The sequence below is a fragment of the Giraffa tippelskirchi genome, chromosome 14, assembly GCF_054371585.1.
Source record: "Giraffa tippelskirchi isolate mGirTip1 chromosome 14, T2T-mGirTip1v1.2.pri, whole genome shotgun sequence".
Taxonomy (NCBI): Eukaryota; Metazoa; Chordata; class Mammalia; order Artiodactyla; family Giraffidae; genus Giraffa; species Giraffa tippelskirchi.
The window spans coordinates 52,819,459-52,838,788 of record NC_137288.1 but is presented as its reverse complement, the minus strand read 5'-3'; the positions used below and the strand labels follow the sequence as shown (position 1 = coordinate 52,838,788).

The window sequence follows — 19,330 nt, the reverse complement described above, 5'->3', positions numbered from 1 at the left end:
GCTAAGCTTGCTTTCTTCTTTGCTGATGAGAATGTTGTTTCTATGTCTAAAGCACTGCTATTTGGAAAAGTTAAGTATTTCTATGTCTAAAGCACTGCTATTTGGAAAAGTTAAGGAGAGGAAGCTTTATGAATTGTTCAGCGAATGCACCCAGGAGTGGCAGGGGTGCGGGGGGCAGTTTTATTAATTTATCTAATTTTTTGGCTGCTCTGAGTCTTCCTTGCTGTGCAAGGAAGTTGCACAGCAGCTTCCTTTAATTGCAGTGTGTGGGCTTCTCATTGAGGTAGCCTCGTTTAGTGCAGAGCATGGGCTCTAGGGTGCATGGCTTCAGTAGTTTCAGCTCCTGGGCTCTAAAGCACAGGCTCATTAGTTGTGGTGCATGGGCTTTCTTGCTTCACAGCATGTTGGGCTTTCTTGCTTTGCAGCATGTGTGATCTTCCCAGACCAGGGATCGAACCTGTGTCTCCTGCATTGGTGGGCAGATTCTTAACCACTTGACCACCAGTTAAGTCCAGGAAAGTAGTTTAAAATAAATCTATTTAAATCTATGACTTTAACCCTTCTCTCTTTCCTGGAAAAACAAAAAAGTTTTGTCTTATAACTTTAATAAGCAATATTTGCCTTAGTCAGCAAGATATTTTTAGAGGTATTTTTTTTGGGGCAGCCATTGATGTAACTAACGTGTGCCTGTCACACACTACAATAGGCCTCTCTCAGTTAACTTTTCTGGGGAAGGAAAAGAAAATAATGAACACAGAAAAGTAGGGAAGGAGAACGAGGTTTCTGTTTTTCACTGTGATATGTCAGTGACATTTATTCTTTTCAGTCTGGATTCTTCTTCCATGTATTCACAATATTTCTTTAAGGAAGTTCTTTCTAGGGCTTCCCTGGTAGTCCAGTGGTTGAGAATCTGCCTGCCAATGCAGGGGACATGGTTTGATCCCTGAAGCGGGAAGATTCCATATACTATAGAGCAACTAAACCTGTGCGCCACAACTTCTGAAGCCCATGCGCCCAGAGTCTGTGCTCCGCAACCAAGAGTAGCCCCTGCTTGCTGCAACTAGAGAAAGCCCGCACAGCAACAAAGACCCAGCGCAGACAAAAACAAATGAATAAAAAAAGGAAGCTCTCTCTAAGGGTGTTGACAGGATGTTTATAGAGAAATTTAATTCAAAAGTCAAACAGGAACGAGTTGTGTTTTATTTGACTTCTTCCACGGAGTCCGGGCTTATTTGTGTGATACCGGATGAATGTGGATCATGCGTGAACAGAGGTTCCTATTTATACCTGCGAACGGTGACAGGGGGTCTGTGCTATCCTGAGGTGTGACACACACCTGGCAGGCCCCTGGCAGGGAGGGGAATTCTAGTGTAATGATCTTTGTCCCTGTGTAGATCTGCACCAGTGACATCTTGTTCCACATAAGCTAGGAAGAGAGGGTTAATAACAGCCCAAATATCAGCTTTGTTTCACAAAATTCAGCACTTTCCCCCTGTGTAAACAACTTGTGATTATCCATTGTTTTATACGAATCATCTTTCTCCTCCATTAACACAAATAATTGAGTGCTGATTCTACTTAGAAAAGGAACTTGAGAAAATAGTTATTTTAAGAAAAATGAATATAAAACTAACTTATTTTTCTCACTAATGTAGAAGAAACAGCCTGCAAATTACCAAATTTAGCGAATTTGCTGGTGAGACGGAGGAAAAAAATTAAAACTGAGAGTACCACAGGCACTAACTGTGCTTTATGCATTTATTTTTGCTAAGTTTAAAATATTTATGATGCTACTTCAAAGCTTATTTTGTAAGAATTACAAAAGATGTTATAAAGACCTTGCTGTAAGTTTCCTGTTATTTTGGTCTGGCTATAAAGTGGTCTGGGGCTGCCAGGTTTAATGTGAAAACCACACAGTTTGGCATCCAATTAAGATTAGATGTGATCAAACTGAAAACATGTCCTGGTCAAATTCATTTAAGATATGTAATAGCTCTCAGGAAATACCTTTCAGACTAAGATTAATACTGTGAAATGATGTTGAAATAGATACAGATATCAGTAAGTATTTTTAGCTGAGTGCTAGAAACATGGCAGTGTTGTCCAGAGCTGGGGGGTTGGGACAATTTCCTGCCAGCAGGAGAGAATACGAATGGGAAATACAACTGGGAACAAGCAAGCAGGCGTGGAGAGCTGGTATGAAAGTCACTTTTCCAGTGGTCATGTATGGATATGAGAGTTGGACGGTGAAGAAAGCTGAGTGCCCAAGAATTGATGCTTTTGAACTGTGGTGTTGGAGAAGACTCTTGAGAGTCCCATGGACTGCAAGGAGATCCAGCCAGTCCATCCTGGAGGAGGTCAGTCCTGGGTGTTCATTGGAAGGACTGATGTTGAAGCTGAAACTCCAATACTTTGGCCACCTCATGCGAAGAGTTGACTCATTGGAAAAGACCCTAATGCTGGGAAAGATTGGGGGCAGGAGGAGAAGGGGACGACAGAGGATGAGATGGCTGGGTGGCATCACCAACTCGATGGACATGGGTTTGGGTAGACTCCGGGAGTTGGTGATGGACAGGGAGGCCTGGCGTGCTGCGATTCATGGGGTTGCAAAGAGTCGGACACGACTGAGTGACGACTGAACTGAACTGAACTTAGATCCCCAGGGCCAGCCAAAATAGTGAGACATAAACCACTGTAAAGGCTCACCATCCCATTCTCTGAATCACTGGAAGGTAATATTTGTCTCATTTTCAGATGCTACATAGGCTTCCCAGATGGCATTAGTGGTAAAGAACCCATCTGCCAACGTACGAGACAAGGGTTCAATCCCTGGATCGGGAAGATCCCCTGGAGGAGGGCATGGCAACCCACTCCAGTATTCTTGCCTGGAGAATCCCCATGGACAGAGGGGCCTGGTGGGCTACAGTCAATGGGGTCACAAGAGTCAGACAGGACTTAGTGACTAAACTACCAGCGTAGGATGCTACATGATATCAACAGAGACCAAAACTTAAGAGCTGCTGTGTCACATTCATCTAACCCAACTTTCCACACACCAGGACCCCAGGCCAACCCTGCCAGCTTTTGGAGGGAGATTCACAGACCCCATTGGAGAGCCTGTACCTGGTTGGTTCAGCTGCGAACCTCACGCCGCATGGACTTCCTTCACTCAGGACACTATACTCCTTGCGTTTGGACCCCAGAGGCCTCCACCAGCGCCAGCAGGCGGCTCCTCCTCAGGAGAGGCCTGGCAGCACTGACATGCAGGACACACTACATCGTGGGTCCCCACAGCCCGCGGCCTCGCCTGTCCTCTGAGGCTCTCACAGGTGAGATGTGAGAAATGAGAACCCAGCTGGAGCCTCGAGGTCTGGGCTTTCCTGTGGGTTGGAATCAGGGTCTACTTTGTGGACTGTGTCCTAAACGATGAGCCCAGCTGATGAGAGAATGCCAAGAAGCCGGACCTGGCCTCAGGGGTGATGCGGGGCACACGCCTTTGTGCGGACTCACGGGTCTAACGTCACACGCGGCAGAAGCGGGGGCGGCGGCAGGGTTTCCAAGCCGGGGATTCACCGCGTTTGCGTGAGAGAGGCTGTAAGTCCAACTTGGATTCCTACAGCGTGTGGACAGTGAGCCCTGAACATTACGTAGGCATGAACGTGGTCATTCTCTGTGGCTAATTTCAAGCCCACTGAGCCACTTGGTTAGTAAAAGGCTCTGCAAGGCGCCTGATCCACCCAGGTCCACTCTCTGCTTCCTGAGCTCAAGTGGCAGAACTGGGTTTTTGAGGCAGTTCTGAGCCTGCCTGCCTCGCTTCACCCTGCTCCTGTCTCACTTGGGGCGCAATTTTCTTCTCTCACCAAATGCGTGAGGTGGGAAACATGAGAATGCTGCTTATAATATAGGTCATAGGGTTTTTTTCACAGCCACTGAGCTGAAGCTGAGTGCTGAAGAATTGATGCTTTCGAACTGTGGTGCTGGAGAAGCCTCTTGAGAGTCCCTTGGACATCAAGAAGATTGAACCAGTCAATCCTAAAGGAAACCAACCCTGAATATTCACTGGAAGAGCTGACTCACTGGAAAAGACCCTGATACTGGGAAAGACTTGAGGGCAGGAGGAGAAGGGGGTGACAGAGGATGAGATGGTTCGATGGCATCACTGAATCTATGGACATGAATTTGAGCAAACTCCAGGAAAGAGTGAAGGACAAGGAAGCCTGGCGTGCTGCAGTCCATGAGATCGCAGAGAGTCAGACATGACTGAGAGACTGAACACCACCACCACCTCTGGGAGGAGTCGGGGGACGTGGTGGGAAGAGGGCTCAGGGCTCGTGTTGGTAGGATCTGCTGTCTATTCCCTCGGTTTTATGGTTGTAACCTCAGGGGCTTCCAGTCAACTCAGTGAGAGTAAGTCTGCTTGCTGCTGCTGCTGCTAAGTCGCTTCAGTCGTGTCCGACTCTGTGCGACCCCATAGACGGCAGCCCACCAGGCTCCTTTGTCCCTGGGATTCTCCAGGCAAGAATATTGGAGTGGGTTGCCATTTCCTTCTCCAGTGCATGAAAATGAAAAGTGAAAGTGAAGTCGCTCAGTCAGAAACAGGCAAACCAAAGACCAACTCAGGACCTGCCCACACAGGCTTCATTCACCTGAGAGGAGCCATCGCTCTACATTTTAGGCAGCATGAACTGAATTTATTTTCTTTGTTTTCTGTTTTTCAATTAAACCCCTAAGGCTGAAATTGCACAAATTCTGTAGCTTGCACCGGGGAGTGATGTTGACTGGACCTGAAGTGCTGTGAGCTTCTAGAACGCTAGACACACTCACGTTCTGCTTGCTGGTGATCTGTGCAGAGTTGCCATTACTAGTCAAGAAAATAAAAAAATTGACAGCTGCGGGAGCCTCCGCCAGCACGACCCATATTCCACTTGCTGGTGTCTAAAAATAAGGCATGGGTCACATTGTTATCTTCACTTATGACTGAAATAAGCCAGTGCCTCCCCAGCAATCTGAGCACATGTGTTTTGGCTGGTTCCAGGCTGATGGCTGTCCTGCCTGGCTTTAGGAGGGTATTAAGGTGACAATTCAGGAGGTGCTTTTCAGAGGCAATTTGGTCTCCTTACTGTCACTGCTGTCAGTAACAATGCAGGAACACTTTGGGCTGCCTTTTCTCAATGTGTCTAGATGTATTTCTGCAGCCCTCCTAGCCTCAGGTAAACATGCACAATCACATCAGTTTTCTCCGGCTGTAGGCCAGACAGAACAACCCTCCCAGCTTCCCAGGCCTATGAGTCCACAAGACAGACGCTCTATCACAGCCTAGCCCCCAGTGCCAAGACTGGTCCAAGGCTCTAAGGCTGACTGTTGGGTAGAATGGCGAGGGCAGTCCTTCAAAACCTGTCTAGACATCCTTTGTCTGTTGCTGCTGTTGTTGTTTAGTCACTAAGTCATGTCGGACTCCTTGTGCCCTATGGAATGCAGCGTGTCAGGCTCCTCTGTCCATGGGATTCTCCAGGCAAGAATACTGGAGTGGGTTGCCATGCCCTCCTCCAGGGGATCTTCCCGACCCAGGGATGGACTCTCCTGCATCTCCTGCATTGGCAGGCAGTTTCTTTACCACTGAGCCACCTGGGAAATCCCTCAACATATCACCGTCAACAATGATTTAGAATCCAAAAATCTACTTTAATTTGTCCTTCTCTATCCTACTTAGTTTCTCTCTTAGTTTATGGATCTGTTGTTATGGCTATTTTCTTTTCCTTAGCTTCAGTCACTGGATTTGTTATTTTTCAAAGCTCCCAGCTTAATTGTTGTAGATTCTTCATATATTACCGTTAAAGTTAGCAGGGTCACATCTGAAAGAGAAATGATTGCTGAATGCCCTCAGTTTAAGCTAAAAAATGTGGAGGCTGATGTACTGGTCAGGATAGTAATTACAAGATGTTCTGAGAATCCACAGTTTTATAAGTCACAGAACACATGGTGTTAAAATAATTGTTGGTGATGCCCTTAGATGCTCTGTGTTAGGAAAAGGACCTGAACACCACTGAAGAGTGTTACCTTGTATGTCATCAGATCTATAATTTTGACCTCTGCAACTGTGAACTTGTTAATGAAGCTCACTAATCAACCACATTCATACTAGAGTTGGTTTCTTCGTTCATAAAATGAACCATCATTTTACTTTGTGACTTCTAGCTTCAATTGAATTTTGTTGTTGTTGTTCTTTGCATCAGTGTAGATCATAAAAGAGTAAAAATGTATGCAGAATAAGAACACACAGTTTATATTGCTTTCCTTCTTTAAAATATTGTCAGGGGCTCTGTGCCTGGAAGGCTTCCCTTGGGAGTTATCACTGCCAACCTGGGTATAAACTGTGGATGGCAGGGTGCTCAGGATGGGGTGACAGACCTCACCACTGCCACATTGGTGGGTATCTGACCAAATGCATGTGTGCATGCCTGCTGCTGTTCAGTTGTGTCCAACTCTTTGTGACCCTATGGACTATAGCCCACCAGGCTCCTCTCATGGAATTCTCCAGGTAAGAATGCTGGAGTGGGTTGCCATTTCCACCTCCAGGCAATCTTCCTGACCCAGGGATCGAACCTGCGTCTCATATGTCTCCTGCATTGGCAGGCGAGTACTCTACCACTAGCACCACCTGAGAAGCCCATGTCACCATGTGAGGGGTGTTCAATAAACTAGAATTGATCTAGAGTTAGGTGAGGTTTACAGAATCAGGCCAGCACCCCAAGGTTCTAGGTTAAAAAAAAAAATCACCATTTTAGGACTTAGGGAGGAATCTCAGGGTGAGTTAGAAGCTGTTTGGAGATCCTAATGGATGGATTATTTAAGTCCAGACACCAGCACAGTGGTCAGGACGATAAGACATTAAACTGCTTCGGAAGGGAAGGCAGTGGAGCTCAGGCACTGAGCAGTTTCCTACCAGGGAGTGACAGTGGGTGGTCCCGGCCCCAGAATGAGAGTGGCACGCCGTGGAGTCACTCTGGGCTCCTGGAGGCTCCTGGCCAAGTGCTAGATGCCCACTGAGCAGAGGGGACAGGGCTGTGGCCTCAGGTCTGCCTGGTGTGCTGTGGAGGCTCCAGGAGGCACCACAGCCCAAGCAGCAGGACATTCTCAGCTGTGGTCTGAGGTCAGCACCACCTGGGGTCTTGGGCTGGACACTGGGTCAGCTTGGAAACTCCAGGGCCCTGGAGATTATTTACATTTGGATTCTCTTTCTTAAAGACAGGTCATAAAGATGGATGTGTGCTGGGTTGGAGGTAAAGGATACACAGGGAAATACATGACCTTTCTATTCTCAGACGATAGCAGATCCATAAATCCTATTCCTTCTCAAACCCAGCACACGAAGTCAACAGCCACAGTGCTAGCAGGCAGCCTGGTTCTGTCACCTGAGCTCGGCTATGCAGTGGGAGAACCCACGGCACCCCGGGCTCTGACTGGGTCAGCCAGCCACAGTCTAACAGGAGAGCCTTGCTGATGGGGGCCGGCTCCCCCCACCCTCTATCATGAGACCCCATCCACATGATGACCATGATCATGACCAGGGGTGAAAGCCAGCAGGGCCCTGTCGGCCTCTTGGGCACAAAAGCCTTCCTGTGTCCCCCATTCCTTGATTACAGGAAGTAGGCTTCATTCAGTCCCCAGGACCTTCCCTGACTGAGTTCCAAGGGGCAGATTCAAACAGATGCTAATCAGGGAGTGGAGGAGATGAAGAGACAAGGGGGGAACAGCCAAGAAACAACAGTGCAGAATTAGAGCAGGTACTGGTTCCCCTTAAGGGACACACACAACAATAACTTTGAGCTGATCTGCACGTACTGAAACCCCCACCAGGTGGGAGAAGTTAACTGTACACCGCCCACAAGCAGGGAGACCCCAGACCAGTTGGAACCAAAATGCTGATGATGCTGAAGCCCACTTACGTCATCACCAACCAATCAGAAGAAAGTGTATAAATTGACCACACCCTTTTTGAACCATGACTATAAAGAGCTTCACTATCCCCTCCAGGGTGGGACACATAATTCTGAGGGCATTAGCCTGCTGTGGCCCCCCCTTTACCTGGCAAAGCAATAAAGCTATTCTCTTCTACTTTATCCAAAACTCTGAGATTTAATTCAGAGTCGGATTACAGCCACCGGATTCAGCTTCAGGGGCAGCCTAGGAACCTTTCTTCTATGCAGGGGAACTGTTTTACTGTTTTGAAAGACCAGGAAGATGATTAAAATAGAAACGGAATTTAATAAATTTAATGTTAATCTTAGATGTTGCAATCTGAAGCTCTTCTAGATTCCAAAGTTTCCCGACCTGGCTGAGAGCAATACAGAAGTCAACAGCCATTCTATGTGCAGAAGGATGGGATTGCTCTTGTCACAAACTGAGGGTCCACTATCCAAACTACTGTCAGCATTCCAGACAAGATAAATGAAGCTTAAATGATCATGTATTTCCAAACAGGAACCACCTCTTTACCTATTTGAGGGCATCTCAGTAGCAAAGGTGGAGAAGGAAATGGCATCCAACTCTGGTATTCTTGCCTGGGAAATCCCATGGACAGAGGAGCTGGGCAGGCTATAGTCCATGGGGTCATAAAGAGTCGGATGTGATTTATGACTAAACTACCACCACCACAGATGCTAAGGACGTGGACAAGGAAGGAGTCCATTGTCTTTTCCTGGTCTAAGACATCATCTACAGCCAGACACGTGTAGGTGAATTTTTAAATAGGGTCATTTTCACGTCTCCTGCTTTGTTTATCTTAAAATAGAATTGGAAATCAGCAATTGATGATTGGTGATTGGATACCCATTTTATCTGGCCAACAGAGTATCAAAAAATGGTTAGTTGCCAATGATAAAATCTTTAGTAGATTTAATAAAAGAAATCAAGACTTTTGGCTTCTCCAAGGGCTGAAGGGAAGAGGACTGTGACATTTCAGCACACCTACGGGACCCAAACAGCCCAGATCTTCTCTAGACTTGCTCTTCTCCAGGCCACCCCTCAAGTTTTCCTGGCCCCCAGGAGGCAGTTTTGACTGTGATGATTAAACTAGGCCTCCTGTGACTTTCAGACCTGAACTCCGAGTCAGCCACATCTTGATAAATTATAAAGAAGAATCTTGATTATTGTGACTACGGAACCACGCAGATGGCAGATGTGTACAATTAAGCCATTCCCCATGCAGACACCCTCAAGCATGTCCAAGTGTCCCCTAAGGTGACAACACCACTCCCAGATGACAGCTGCCAGGCCAAGAGTTTCAGTTAATGTTATGTCACCACTTTATTCCCATGGTCTTAATGTACTTCTGAGATTTTCCTCCCTCTTTTTTTATTTAGCAAAGGTGAGGACTAATCCTAGGAATCAGGCATGGATCCACTTTAAGGAGTGGCCAAGTTCTTCCACGACTGACTTTTGACTCCAAACCTACCACCCGGTTTAGACACATCAGGTGAAAGGATGAAAGATGTTCTGACAGCTCCTGATAACCACACACAGACATTAAGCCTCTCAGGAAATGGCTTTTCCCTGATTTTGTTTCTTTCAATGTTTTCCTCTGACATAAGGCCAGTGAGCTATTATTTATCATAAATTCTCATCAAATGCACTCGAAGGAGCAGAGCCGTGCGTGGATGCAGTGGGAGTGCTATCAGCGGCTACAGGGCTGCAGACCCTCGTGAATTACCAAGGTGTGAGGCTGAGCATTTCCATTGTGAACCCACTGAATGGAAGACCTGGAAAACTGGATATTCTAATTTATTTAGGGCAGGTGCTCATTGTATAGAGAAAAATTCATCCTGAGACTCTTATTCATTTTGTGAATATAATAATTTCTATCTTAATTGATGTTGCTTGTGAAAAACATGCAGGGCAGTACACTGTTTATGAAAAGTGTTTCAAAGGTGGTTTAAAAGTAAGTGATAATTTAAGTAAATGATAGATATGAGCCCATTTTTCTTTTAATTAAGCTGTATCTGAATTTAAATATATCCCTATTCATTTTATTTTATTTATTTGTTTATTTTTATTTTAAATTAGTTTATCTATTTTTTTTAACTTTACAATATTGTGTTTGTTTTGCCGTACATTGACATGAATCCATCATGGGTGTACATGTTTTCCCCTTCCAGAACCCCCCTCCCACCTCCCTTCCCATCATGCGAGACATCAAAAGAGACACAGATAAATATATCCCTGTTCATTTAAATGATTTTAACACATCAAGTTGAAAACCTAAGTAATTGTTATTCAGACCTTTAAAAATTATACTTTTCAAAAGAAGGAATCTGTTTGCCAAAAAACCTACACTATGGAAAAATTAATAAAGCATCTTATATTATAAAACTTACACATCCCTATAATAAAAAGCAATTCAAAGTCCAGGGCGGCACTGAAGGGCTTCCGTGAAAGGAGTGTTTTTAGTCTTTAATTACTAAATATACTACATGTCCACTAGGGGCAAAGACTGTGCTGGGTGGTGAGAAGGGTGTCAAAGATGATTAGAAAGGACCACATCACGGCCAGTAACGGGCTAGAATCTAAGAGCAGAGGCAGATGGTACCCAGGTAATTCAGGAGGCTGAATGCATGGAGAGGGCAGTCTGAGCACTGTGATGAGGTATATCTAGGAAGCACTGAATACTAGGTCCACGTTGGGATTCTGGCATCGGGCATGGTGCTCCAAGTCATCTCAGGAATATAACTAACATAAAAAAGTTGTATTCATGCTTGGGTGTGCAGGAGAGAGAAAATGGGCCATGCTTAGATAGGATAACCTGGCCTACATTTTTGGCCAATTTTTGGTTTTTAGAAGGAGGTTGGACTTAATAAGTGAGTCAGTTTTTACTTATTGCAGTAAAACCCATTAAAATAGCTTTACTTTAGTTTCACCATGTTAGTGACAAGAGGGGAGCTATATATGAAAATAACCCAAACTCCTTCCAGTGGACCTAAGTGAAGCATGATGCACCTTGAAGGGTACAGTCTGTGAGGACACTGGGCAACAACATGCCTTTCCTATTTGTCAATACATTATTTACCACAGCATCTTGTAAAGCTGAGATATGCCAAAAAAAAAAAAAAAAGAATCCTCTACTAATTAACATGGTGGCTCCTCTTTATCCTTTTCATAAATGATTAAAGAAGATTAAAGATTTCAGCTATAACTTCTTTCCTTCTTAAAAAGAAATTCAGATTTATGTTAGAAGCAGAGGGATCATGAATTTTGCCCAAAGAAGTCAGGTTGGACACTGGCTTGCTGTTTTTTTTTTTAACCTATATATATTTCCTATAGTCAAAGCATTTTCCATTACTGTTTCGGTCATTAATACAAAACAAGAAAGAATTGAAGAAGAGGTAATATTAAGTTTGAATCCACAGACTCACTGACCAAGAAGACAGGTTTAGTGATGTCTGTCTTAGGATGATGACTGTCATCCTACCATCGTAAATGAAGCATCTTCAGCTTTCATGTCCTGGGTGTATCCTACTCTACAAACTAGAATGCAAGGTTGTGTCAACATGAATGAGACGGACGCCCTCTACAGAGCACAAAGAGCTTGGGGGGACAGAGCTGGGAACGTCAACACAGCCTCGGGGGCCAGCCACCTCGGAGAACCATCAGTTTCAGTGGTAAACATGCCACTCCCTTATAGGTTCTGTTAGACTGGAACCTCAAGGGTAAGTTATAGAGAAAGAACATGTTTTAATAAGCTGTGCTGATGGATACAAGATACAATCAAGCTGTGGTGGAAAGTGCCAGGGCACTCAGGTAGGCATCAGTAGGACAGCCGTGCTCTGAGGTGGCAGAGAGAGCCCAGCTCAGGGCCGGTCTCATGGCCAGAAGGTCCACCCTCAGATGCTACCGTGAGAGCTGAGAGGCCGGGGCTGTGAAGCGGGCTTGGGAGTCCCTACAGATGCAGGATGCTACTCAGGATACGGGAGAGAGAGAGAGACAGAGAGAGAGAGACAGAGAGACAGAGAGAGAGAACCCCGTCCTCTGTCCTGACAACTGGCCCTGGACTGGGTCTGGGTCTGACAGGTTCAGATACCCATAGAATCTGTGCTCAGTGCCCAGGCCGAATCCACTCACATGACCTTGGGGCTTAGCAGGAAGCCCCCAAGGGAGACACTATCGGGGACCCAGCACCCGGCTTCCTTCTCTGTAGGGAGTGAACCCCAGACAGAGCAGGGGCCTCTGCACAAGGAAGACCGCGGGCCAGTTTGGTCGGGAGCAGTTTCCTTTGTGTTCTCAGTTCCAGAGTCTCCGCCCAGACCTGGCCCTGCTGCGGGCACCATGAGCTGTGCCCCGGTGGCCTTCCTCCTAGCCACCTTCTCAACAGAGACCCACGCTCTCCAAGTGGACGCCACACTCCCTCTAGCTGGTCCTGTTGGCCTCCGGGGGCAAAAACTAAGACTTCAAGGTGTGTGATGGGCCTGAGAGTGGGCACAGCTCCAGCTCCATGGTGCAGCAGCACGGTGTGTGCACTGACCACGTAGTTAGTACTGGGGCCAGCACGGCAATGCCAATGACACATTGTCTTCTCCTAATACTCAAGTAAAGTTCTATCATGACACCTACCGGGCACTGTGCGTGCGGGCATGCTAAGTCGCTTCAGTCATGTCCAACTCTTTGTGACCCCGTGGACTGTAGCCTGCCCGACTCCTCTGTCCATAGGATTCTCCAGGCAAGAATACCCGAATGGGTTGCCATGCCCTCCTCTAGGGGGATCTTCCTAACCCACGGATTGAACCTGCATCTCTTACATCTCCTGCATTGGCAGGTGGGTTCTTTACCACTAGCACCAGCTGGAACGCTTTTGGGGCATTACACTGAGGAAACTGGGGTCACAAAGCCAGCAGCTTGCAGGCCACAAGCTGGGGGCCTGGGTCAGCCTCCCATCTCCAGGGCCTGCTGACCCTCCACAGCCCCCAGACCCTAGGGTTTGTGTCTGAGGAGGAAGGAGGGAAGCTCAGTTGCTGAAGCCTTACTATAAAACTCAACAAAGCTTTCTCACTCACTAACCAGACGAGGACACAGCATAGTCTCTGCTGTGAGTTCTCAGAAGTAAACCAATGGCTCCAAGAATGCCATGAATGTACACATTCGAAAGGATTTACAAAACGCTTCTGTTCAGGAGGAAGAGGAAAAAGTGATCCTGCAGCTATTCTCCAGTGATAGCTCAGAAAGAAATTACAACAGGCTGCCAGTTCGAAATATGTGTAGGCTTCCGGCAAGAGTAAATAAATGGCAACAAGACGATGACTATTCGGTGTCTCTAACTATCGGTTACGAAGAGCAGCTGAGGTTTACTGAGCGAGAGGTGCCTCTGAGCTTGACTGCTGCAACCAGGGCAGCAGGTGGGAACAGTAAGACACACCTGGATGTACCCCAGGCTCTCTGAGTACCATCCACGTGATCTTGAACAGGTTCCTGAACTTCTGGGCTACTATTTATCGAGCATCAACTATGTGCCTGAGTCCTCTCACTTAATTTTCCTACCTTCCCCTCCTCCCCTGCCACCCTGTGAAGTCATCATCATCGTCATCACATTTCACATCTGCAAACTGAGTTCATAGAGGTTACATGATGCCCCTGAATTTATGCCAACGTGAGGATATGTGACACCCTTGAATTTACGCCAACACAAGGTTACATGATGCCCCTGATGCCATGATGCCCACTTACGCCAGCACCAAGTAGGAGCTGTGAACCCAGGTTTGTGAGATTCTAAAGTCTGGTGACTGCCTCTTATCATTCTGACACTTTCCTCCTGTTAAATAAAAAACAAAACTGGTACCTATGTTCCCCACTTTGCTTTTTAAAAGAAAATATTTATAAGGAGCCCCCAGTAGAAGATAGTTAAATAAACCAATAGATCAAATCCAGAAACAGTGCAACTATGGGAGCTATTAGAGTCACCATATAAAGTCCCGGTTAGAAAAGACCTGACAAAGGTCAACTTATGGACTTCCCAGGCGGTCTAGTGGTTAAGACTTTGCCTTCCAATGCAGGGGGTGAGGGTTCCATCGCTGGTCAGGGAGCTAAGATTCCACATGCTGTGCAGCCAGAAAGCCAGAACATAAAATACAAGCAATATTGTAACAGATTCAATAAAGACTTTAAAAATATTCCACATCAAAAACAAATCTTAAAAAAAGATCAATTTATATTTTATCACTGAACAAGGAGCTCATTCAGTTACCTTCTAGAAAACCAAAGTACACTGCTGCTGCTGCTAAGTCGCTTCAGTCGTGTCCGACACTAGCTAATTGATTAATTAGGAGGGCATTTCCAGACCAGTTGGGTACACATGTCCTGTTTCACGTGTGCTGAAGCATGTGCTAGAGCAGAAGAGTCTCAGCACCCAATTATTATTTATACGACTACATGTCACGTACACATAGTCTAAACAGTCACAAAGACACATCTACATGGGACTGTCTCAATACAGTTTCAGAAAATGTGATTTTGAAACAGGACTTTGAATAAAGCATTCAGACTTGAGACATTTTTCACATGCAACCGACCCTTAAATGTGGTGGAAAAAATTCTTTCTATCTCAAGTGTAAACAGGTTTAGTAGGGGAATTACAGTTAATGTCAACTTACCTCCACTCACACACTGCAGATATCTCTTTAGAAAGTGGGCTTTCATCAGATTTTTCTCCCTTATCTTTTTGGTTTCATGATGTTTTTGGATATTCTTCCTACAGTATTGAATTTTTTTTTCTTGGTAGTTACACTGTCTTTTAAATACAACAGAGAGGTGCTAAATATTTAATGACATAAGCTGCATTTGCAAAATGTTGTTATCTAGTTGTTAAGTCATGCCTGACAAAAGATTACGACCTCCTAGACTGTACCCCTCTAGGCTCCTCTGTCCATGGGATTTCCTAGGCAAGAATACTAGAGTGGGTTGCCATTTCCTTCTCCAGGGGATCTTTCTGACCTGGAGATCAAGCCCATGTCTCCTGCACTGGCAGGTAGGTTCTTTACCACTGAGCCACCTGGGAAGCCCATATTTGCAAAAGGCACATCTGTTAAAATGTTTTGTGGAAAGGAGAGTGAGGTATGGTGCTGCAGAATGAAAACAGTCATATTTACCTATAACAGGTGTTCATGAAGTGGGAGAGCTAACATTTGCTATTTTGACCAAGACTGTGTATCTCTTTAATGATTTCCATTTAGTCAAAACTTCTGTAATTTCTATTTACCACAATATCTGAGACAGAAATATTACTGTAATTGATATAAATGTTCTCAAATTTCTAAAAGATCTATAGCGATTTTAGAAACAATAGTAAATATAATTAATCAGGATAAAAATTGATGGTGCTTATATACTAAATTCTGTCAAACATGTTATTGAGATAAATTATTCCTTATGAAAAAATGTTGAAAATGCAAGCATTTTCATTTATATAAATATATTTAATTATACAGGGATGAAAATGATAAAAACTAAGTATCTTCTACTCAAGTTACATTAATTTTGAGTGTGTTGTCATGTGACTCTGCAAGAGATTTTTATTTCATAGATATTCATCTTAACATCCTTTCTTAACATTTGCTGTATCAAAATACTGCACCCTCAAAAGAACTGGGAAGGGGAAAATACTAAGAAATTGTTTTGCCTAAAGAATAAAATAAATAAAAATACATGTAAAGGTTTTGTAAAAGGCATTAAGGAAAGTAGGTTTGTGTATTATATTAGTCTAGGCCAGGCTCCAGTATATAAATATTCACAAACAGGTAACAACTAGTCTAATTTGTAATAGGTTATAAAATATTATAGCTAAATAAAACTTAAGGTCATCTCAGTTTTTAGTCATTATGACTTGGGTGTGAAAGGATTCCATGAGTTAGTATGAGCTGAACAGATTTTGGGCTTCCCTGGTGACTCAGCTGGTAAAGACTCCGCCTGCTATGCGGGTGACCTGGATTCGATCCTCGGTTGGGAAGATCCCCTGGAGAAGGGAACAGTTACCCATTCCAGTATTCTGGCCTGGAGAATTCCATAGACTGTATAGTCCATAGGGTTGCAAAGAGAACAAATTTTACAGGTTCTATTCCAGGCCTATCTTCAGTAACTAATTTATAGAGATGGCTGGCCCTTCAGAAGCCCACACAATCTTAGTTATGACAATAATTGGCAACATCTTCAAGGGAAATTTGCTGTTGCCCCCTCCCAAGAGCTTAGGCCCACGTGGCCTGGCACACTGACCCACCCAGATGGTCACTAGTGACTCTTCCCTGGCAGCACAGACTTTCGCCTGTATTCCCAGAAGTACTGATGCATTTGCTTCACCCACATTTTTTCCTTGGCTCACGCTGTCTTTATGACCAATGGCACAAGCTCTTGTTGGCGACTGAGTCTAGCCTGGACAGGAGCGGGTCTCCCAGTTTGATGAGCACAGGCTTGAACCAGCAAACATGACCAATGCTACAATGAAAGCCAGCTCCTTCCTGCTCATTCTCTCTCATTTCATCTTTCCGCTGCTCCCCTATAACTGAGTACCTACTGTATGACAACAGGAAACACGTGGCTGAAAGATGAACCTTCACCAGCCAACACTTCATGGAGACTTGAATCCATCGCACAAAGTGAGCTTTGGAGGAATGACCGGGTATGTTTATAGCATGAGATACATAAGGAGCCCTCAATTCCCTTGTAGGACGCCAGCTGGGTAGTTGTGTCACCATCAGATGACATGTAACAGAAAGCCTGAGAGTTTGGGATTGGGTGGGACTTCAGATGTGGTTGAGTGCAGTTTGCTCAATTTACAGATGAATAAACTAAGCGGCAAAGAAGTTCAGAATCACAGAGTTGGTTAAAATACAGATCCAGGAATTCCAAATCGAAATTCCCTGTCTGCTAACCAAATCCTGTAGCTTGTTCCATATCAGTAACTCTCCAGCCACTTACCTGTGATTACTATAATGTTTACCTGTTCTGTTAAAAACACATTTAAAATTTTAGGCTTCAACTTGGAAGGAAAACTCTGAGCAATCAGAAGTTTTTGAAATTTCTATTAACTAGGACAGTCTGAACCATGTGATTGTACAGGTCAAAATCTTAACAAGTTTCTGACAAATTTGCCTTACAAGGCAGCGTATTCTATATTTCAGAAAGAGCAAATACCAAAGTGGCACGTGCTGTGAAAATAACACTTTTAAGGCTATTATCTAGTAAATAATCATGCAAATTTGATAGGAGTTATTGGAATTTAGTCTAAAGTTGTATCAAGGCCATATGTTACCATCGGCAATTTCTTCAAATGCATAATTTATAACATAACCTCCGTGTCTGCCTGAGAGTCCAAGGTAGAATAATAAATTAATCCAGCAAAAGCAGACCCTTGGAGGATGAATTAACATTTAGCTAAGGTCACGAGGGCAACTGGATTGGTGGTTTCAGGCAATTCCTCATAGAGAACTTGCTAGATGACACAAAAATCCAACACATTCCCGTGACTAAAAATCAACTCTCCAAAACGCTTAGTTTGAATATCTAGGCATGCAAGAGCCTAGGGCTGCTTAGAATTTATACTGGATCATATTTTAAAAAAATACTACAAACTACCAGTACCAAAGATACTGTATAAACATCGAGGTGGGAGAGAAAAAGAGCATCCAGGAGAAAGTGGATGACGGGTGATGAAGAAGTAAAAGAGGAAGAAAAAGAAGAGATGTAAGGGAGAAAGAAATAGAGCCTGACAGCTAGAGATGCAGAGAAGATAAAGAAAAGGAAGCCGGGGATAAGTGAAGTGAGGAGGGAGGAGGAGGCTCCCAGCTATAAATAGGTAAAGAAGTTCTGGGGATGGGATGAACAGCACGTGGCTGTAGTTAATATCACTATACTAGTAAGTAAGTAAGTAAGAAAGTGTTAATCGCTCAGTTGGGTCCAACTCTTTGCAGCCCCACGGACTGTAGCCCACCAGTATCCTCTCTCCATAGGATTTCCCAGACAAGATACTGGTCTAGGTTGCAGTTCCCTTCTCCAGGGGAATCTTTCCTGACCCAAGAATCAAACCTGGGTCTCCAGCATTGCAAGCAGATTCTTTACCATCTGGGCCTCTATGTATATACAACACTATAGTGCTATATATTTAAAAGCTGCTAAGAGAGCAGATCACAAAAGTTCTCAACACAAGAAAGAATATTTTAAAAATGGAGTGAAATTAAATGATGTGTGACCAACAAGAAAGGAAGGAAAGGTGGATGACAAGAGGGAGGAGGAGCTGAAATGATGGGGACCAGCTAGGCCTGTATGAGCCAGGACAGAGCCTCGTCCTGAGGCCTCAGCAGACCAGTAAACAAAATATGAAAGAAGAGGCAAGGAGAGTTGTATGTGTTTGCCTATACATTCAGATATTAGCTCACTCCTTAAATATCCCCATGACCCAAGGTTTAACCTTCACCCTCGACCTCTGTCTGATAGTAGCCCTGAGTGCCCTTGTCCGAGTCCCGGCTTCAGCCGGGCACATGTGGATGGACGACTCCGATTGTGGACAGCACTGCTCCTGGGGCATGCCAGCACAGCCCGCCTGCCCAGGGCACGTGTCCACTCCACGGCACAGGAAGACTGGACATAAAAGTGCAGAGCTGAGCTTCCCGCTTTATGCCCCATACATCCTAGCTCGTATACACCCCGTGACTGGGGACTCCCCCACCAACGGCCGCACCAACAACAGGTTCTTTTGGGGTTACTTCGGCTCCCCAGATCGGCCTACAGGTGGCTACAACCTCCTGACATTTTTAAAGTTGCTGGTCTTCCTGCTTCGAGCCTTTTTCTCCCCTCGCTGGGCTCAACCTTAACATTGAGCAATCTTTCTAACAGAGAAAGCACATCCCATTACTACCTGCTTAAAGGCCATCAGTGGACTTAACAACCAGGTCTAGCTCCTTAGGTGACCAGACAAGACCTCTCTGACTTGGCTTTGTCAGTCTCTCAATCTGCACTTCTTGTCATCTATAACCTTGCTCACACTCTATCATTGTTTTTAATTTTTCTTTAAATTGAAGTTGGTTGATTTACAATGTTGTGTTAATGTCTGCTATATAGCAATGTGATGGTTCTTTACATGTATATATATGTATATGTATATATTCAATATATTCTTTTTCATGTTCTTTTCCATTATGGTTTATCACACGATATCAATATCCAGGATATCAATAGTTTCCTGTGCTATACAGTAGGATATAATTGTTTATAACTAATTTTAAACTACATAAAAAACGGATAATTTATCTTACTGCTTCTTGCCATCTATCTTTTATGTTGATCATTTTTATATAAACTG

At 44.6% G+C, this 19,330-nt stretch overlaps 1 protein-coding gene across 11 annotated transcripts in view; it reads right to left on the bottom strand.

Moving 5' to 3' along the window:
• The window catches only part of PTPRM (protein tyrosine phosphatase receptor type M), a 649,319-nt gene that overhangs the window by 193,848 nt on the left and 436,141 nt on the right, over positions 1-19,330 (bottom strand). The window lies entirely within an intron of this gene.